The sequence below is a fragment of the Lactuca virosa genome, chromosome 3, assembly GCF_052849685.1.
Source record: "Lactuca virosa cultivar CGN04683 chromosome 3, Lactuca_virosa_CGN04683_v6, whole genome shotgun sequence".
NCBI lineage: Eukaryota > Viridiplantae > Streptophyta > Magnoliopsida > Asterales > Asteraceae > Lactuca > Lactuca virosa.
In genome coordinates this window covers 425,152,419-425,158,906 of record NC_136428.1, presented here as the reverse complement: position 1 = coordinate 425,158,906, position 6,488 = coordinate 425,152,419, and positions in this window count along the sequence as shown.

Here is a 6,488-nt window from a genome sequence, read left to right as displayed (position 1 = left end):
GGACTAATTGTTATTTTGGGCAATGGTAGCTCGGGGAGCGAGAGATCAGCAGTTCGGGGATCTGCCAGCTAGCAGCGAGAGGTTTATCCACAGGATTCTTCAGGAAGCTTGTGAGGTGAGTTTTCTCCTATAGGAACGGGTCTAAGGCACCAATGTCATCCCGTTTATGTATGTTACTGTATACCGGATTTAGATCCGATGTCGGGGTTAGCCCGATGTAGTTTATATTCTTCCGGATTACGGTCTGATGCCGGGCGAGGCCTGAGGAAGGTTTATATGTATGTTTCCGAACTACGGTTCGATGTCGGGTGGTACCCGAGGAAGGAATGCATGTTTAGTTATATTTGTTGTCTTTGTGATACTTGTATGTACCTGGTAGGGAGGTGAGTGTGGGCGGGGGCCCGTATCTCATCACTAGCAGAGTGTGGACGGGGTTCCATGTCTCATTATTAGCATAGTAAGGGTGGGGCCCAAGCTAGGCGGGGCCTTGAGACTAGGAGTTATAGTGTTGTGTTTGTTTGTTATGTACTAGCATGATTGCGATTATATGTTTGTATGTGTATAGCGGGCGGGGCCTGGTAGAAACAGATCTGTATACCGAACGGGGCTCGATGCCAGGCGAGGCCTAATGTCGGATGCATCCGATGCTGGGCGGGGCCCGAGGTAGCGTGCTAGGCCCAGTGTTTGCAGTATGTGATTATGTGTTTGGTATGTGGTAGATTGGGGAGACTCACTAAGCATCGTGCTTACGATTTTCAGTTTTGGTTTCAGGTACTTCAAGTTGTAAAAACAAGAGCTCGGGATGACTGCATTGCACACACCAATATGTTTTAGCCTGAGATGTTTACTTTGATGTTTTGAAACTCTAATAACAATGTTTGAGATATTATAACTTGTGTTTTGATGAAATGGGTTGATAACTGTGGTTTTATTATTAAATTAAAATGAAATTTTCGGACCGTACTTTTGGAACGTTTCATTGTGATTGTGTTAGTTGGTATCAATTATCTAATTGGATATGTTATTGAGGTTTGCTCAATTTTAAATAATTATTTTTATTGTAAAATGATTTTTTTTAATATTTATTGATTTTATCAAACTCTAACAATGATATCATAGCCATTTTTAGATAGTAGTAACTCCAACAATGACATCAAAGCGATTTTTAAATATTATTATCACTAATTAAGTTATTGTATCCTTATTGTTTGTTCTTCATATTCTTGAAAGATAATCAAAACACCATAACAATTAATATATTTTTATGTTTTATTGGTTTGTGTACAAATTTATTTCAGAAAAATATTTATGTTTATTAAGTTACATGCATGATTTAATAAATAAAACCGTTAAAGTGTTCATTAAGACTCAGTGTGTTGAATTTGTGTTTATATGTTCTAGGTTGTTTATCATTAAAATTGTTGTGGTGTAATAACTATATTTGTCAACATTTTTAATTTAAAATTGTCATAACATGCGTACAATATATTTGTCAACATTTTTGACAACATTTCCGCAAACTAAAGATGGATTACTGTGTATTACCTTAATCTCAAGATTTGGTGTGAATATCTCTTCATTTAGCACTTGAATTCATCATTTGGAGGCCCCAACATACACTTTTCGCACCTTGGAACACACATAACAGTTCTAGAAACATTTGGGTGTAAAATGAGCTCAAAAGAGCTACAAACCTTAAATTTAACTCTTCCTACCCCTGTTCAACGTAGACTGTAGATGACCAAGGCATGTTGGAAAGAGGACCAAGCACAAGGACTCCGAACCATTCTGCTTAGGTGCGCGGACCCAGTTTAGTGATGTCCTATTTTGTTTTCTTCATTACAACTTGTGTGAGCTAACTATTTTTGCTATGTCTTCTTATTTGCCTTGAATACATATTAGAATCAAGAAACTACTGATATCATGTACTAGGGCCTAGACTTTACAAAGAAGCCCAAGTAGTATTCTTCGAGAACCTAAGCTACTCGTTATACTCTTATATTTAGATTCATTGCCTATATAAGCGTTTTGGCAAAACCTTTTTCAATAGTTATGGTGTCTTATAAATTTTTAATCAAATGTAATAAAATTATGGTTTATTTATTTCTCTGGTAATTTAAACAACCATCAATACTGAAAAAGTCGTATAAAATAATTGTATTATAAATATACTTAATTTAATACATCTATAATTATAAAAAGTCAAACTCAATAAAAACCACAATAGTTCATAATTATTTGGTTTAACCATGGGAATTTTTTTCTGATTTAACTATTTAGAAAGATGTCCATCCCCACAAAATCAATGCAAAGAACTTTATAATCTAAGACGTGTTCGGCACGGAGCGTTTGAGAGCTTCTAGCTTCCAGTGTTTGACAAAACGTTCCGTTTTGAACAGAAAACATCGTTGGTACTACAAACTTCTAGCGTTTAGTTTAAGCAAAACACTCCAATCCAAATGCTACTTCATGTAGCGTGTAACAAAACGCTACAAGCTACCCGCTACCGACTAGTTTTGTCGAACACGCTCAAAACAAAATATTTTGAGCTTTGTTCCGCTTAATTATCCTAAGAATTTTTATGATTTAACCATAATATATATATATATATATATATATATATATATATATATATATATATATATATATATATATATATATATATATAGGCTTAGGTTATTCTATTCAAAATAATTATTGTGTTATTGTATGCATAAATGTGGGCCAATCATTTTACTTATTTTAAGAAAGTGATTAATACATATTATTTAATTAAATATAATTGAAAAATACCATCTAATTTAACTAGAAGGGTATTTTAGTCAGTTAACATAGATTTAATAAAGGAAATTTGCATATTTTAAGGGATCAAAGATTCTATTAATTATAAAAATCCGATTTTACAAATTATAAGGTTTTTAGTTCGGACATTCTGACAGAATATGTTTGAGTATGTTCAAAAATAAAAATATTCTTGAACCATAAAATAATAAAAATATTCTTGAACATATTTCTTGATCATGACTTTAAAAATTTCTTGTAGAATAACAAAATTCTCGAACCATCAATTGAAGAATTAAAACAAAAATTACATTAATTCTTATAGAATACATGTAACAATTGCTAAGAATTACATTTATTTTTAAAGAATAAAACTAAAAAAACTTTCAAATCTGGAAAAAAAATCATCAAAATCTAACAAAAACACTAATACATTCTAAAAGAATAATGTTGTTAAGAGGCGTCGTTCAAATTTCGTGGTCCGTTCTTCAAGCATCAGCTTCTGTACAAACAAATCCAATGAATAAATTAGTGAGAAAATATTCATACTCTATTCCAATATAATTGGAATTCGTGATTCCATTCTGGTAGAATTGGAATTCATTTACCAATAATTATATTAATTCGGGGAATTCTAACAGAATATGTTCATGATTATCATAAAAAACATTCTTTTCTGATAGAATGCTATAAACGAAGAAATACCATTCAGTTGAAGCATTTTAGCGAGCGCTTGGTGTGCATGAAAACAACTTTCAATTCAGTTGAAGCATTCATCTGTCAAATAAGCAACCAAAACAACCATGATTTGTGTTCAACCAATCAAACCCAAAAACTCATCTAAACCTATCGATTAAACTTCATTGATTTACAGTAAATCAATCAAAATAAGAAAGAAGAATAGAGAAACCTGTGATTATCCAGCCAACAACAACCCTTTGTTTCTTCTTCTACTTGCCCATTGATTTCACAACCTCAATCCAAACACCCATCTGATTTCGGTTCTTCTTCCCTGCCTCCACCGAACCACCTTCCAACCATCCCTTACTACCTCCGTTTCTTTCAAGTCAACCCAAACAAGAACAACTAGAGACTGCTGGAACAAAAAAAAGGAAAAGATAAAAGATAAAAGATGAAATCAACTAGGAAGCTGACGAAGAAGCCCCTAATTGCGACGATCGCCGGTGGCATAAGCTACCTTCGGTTTCCCCAATCGTTGCTCAGTTTTCACCACCATATGACCTCCTTTAATCGATGTTCTTTTGACCTGATGATGCCAAGACGAGGACCGAAGTCGCTTTCTCAACCCCCCTTGCGATCGATCGAAATGTCCCAAAAATGCCCTTTGAAGAAATCGGTTCTTATTGAAAAAAAACGCAGAAATCGCGCTTGGGCATGGTACCGCTCTATGAAGAAGATGATGAAGGGAAACCCCACAAAGGGTCGCTGGTGTCGATTTGTTCAATTTAGGGTTTTCAGAATCGGTTTTTAGATAAAGAAGGGAACGAGATATAAACTGGAGAGATACCATGATTATAGGGATTATTTTTGGAATTTATTAAACAAATGACTAAATTACCCTTATTTATTTATTTAATTTTTTAATTTTTTATTTAATTTTTATTGGCCCACGTTTATGCATACAATAACACAATACTTAGTTAAAATACCTGAACATATCTCTCTCTCTCTCTCTCTCTCTCTCTATATATATATATATATATATATATATATATATATATATATATATATATATATATATATATTGTGAGTTTCAATAGAAAACAATTATTAACAAGGAACCAATCGTGAGCGTCAAAATTTAAAGCGATCAACGGCCAAGGGAATAGATGTACACTTGTACATTGGACGCACATACACCGGATTATCCCATAAAACTCACCTCTTTACCAAAAAGCTCACATCTTTTTTTCTTTAAAAAAAAATAAATTAAGCCATGTTTTTTATCGGAAAAAAAACGAATATACCGTTTTCTCGATTTTTCGTCTTCTTTCTATAGATATCCATTTTGATATATAAAAAACAAGCTTTTTTTCAAAAAAAACTCACTTCGTTTTGTTGTTTTTTTTTTTTCAATATTTAAGTTTATATTTTATCTAATAAAAAATAATTATACCAAAAATCTCAATTTTTTGTCATCTATTAAAAAAAATCATCAACGACTAAAAAAATAAAAAATAAATAAATTCGATTAGTTCAGATTCACATTATGAATCGAAGCTGTAAATATTTCAATTTTAACATTCAGAATATAAATCTCACTTTAGATTCATAATGTGAATCTGAGTACTGTAATTTCATTTTTTTTATATCAATATGAATCTATGTGTAAAGAGTACCAAAAAAATATAAATTTTGATATATTTATTAAAAAATTTCGATATAAAATTGGTCTTAACTTTTTCAAAAAAAACAAGGAAATGAAATGAGTTTTTTTGAAAAAAAAAAAAATCATTTTTTGTAGATCATTATGGATCTCTATGGAAAAATGACGAAAAATCATAAACAATAGTATATTCGGTTTTATTTCGATAAAAAAACATGGCCTAAAAAAATTAAACAAAAAGTATAAAATGAGTTTTGTTATAATCCGTCGGGTCAATTGTAAAAGTCTACAACCCTTCCTTTTACAGTTAATCGCTTTAAATTCTGACGCTTTAGATTTATTTCTTGATTAATAATGGTTCTATATATATATATATATATATATATATATATATATATATATATATATATATATATATATATATATATATATATATATATATATATGTCTACTGCTTTTTTGTGATTTATTATTGTAAAAGTCTTACGTTAATCAATTTTTAGACAAACAGACTTCTGTGAATAAATAAAGGGTGTTGATAAATCCATTGCTTTTTTTTATCGATCCACATACTTTTGTTAGTAATTAACAATTAAGCCCCTTACTTAATTATACAACGTATTTTAATTATTCCAATGATTTTTTAGGAGCTGATTTGATTTTCTTTCCAAACACGACGCACAACCACAAGACGCTCAATTTTCCTCTTTCAAACCTGCAATGTAATAAACTCATCGGAACGGAATACAGCCGGAAATTGTTCGTCACATTTTTCCCTTCGAACCCATGTTGTTCTACCGATGATCAACCGACGACAACAAACCCAGTTTTTGATTTAACTTCCAACGGCCTTTCCTTTTCTCCTTGTTCTCAGATCCATTACCATTACACAAATGTTGAAGTAACACAAGTTTTTCGACCCGGATGTACGTGACATTACCCAAACGTGATGATGGAGGGGAGTGGGAGTGTGAGGATTACAGAGAAGAGGGAGATGGTGGATTTTAAGTGGGAATCCTTTGTTTTGTAACACTCTTCCATGTTTAAAAGAATCCATTGTTTTCATTACAAACAAATAAACTCATTTTTCCTCAACTCTTCCACCTTCTTTCTAAATGCTATACTCATTGTTCATACAATTATAGACATTTTGAGGCAAAAACGGCAATCTATGTTCTAAGAATGAGATGCACTCCAACTTCTAATGTCGTGTAGTATTTGTTGAAATCATATGTTGCTTAATGTTTGATTCTAATCAAATTTGAACCCATAAACTTAACTGTGGTTTACGATAATTTCAGTAAGTTTTGCAAAAAGCAAAATTGGAGATATATGTAAATTAATATTTGCGTAGATTTGA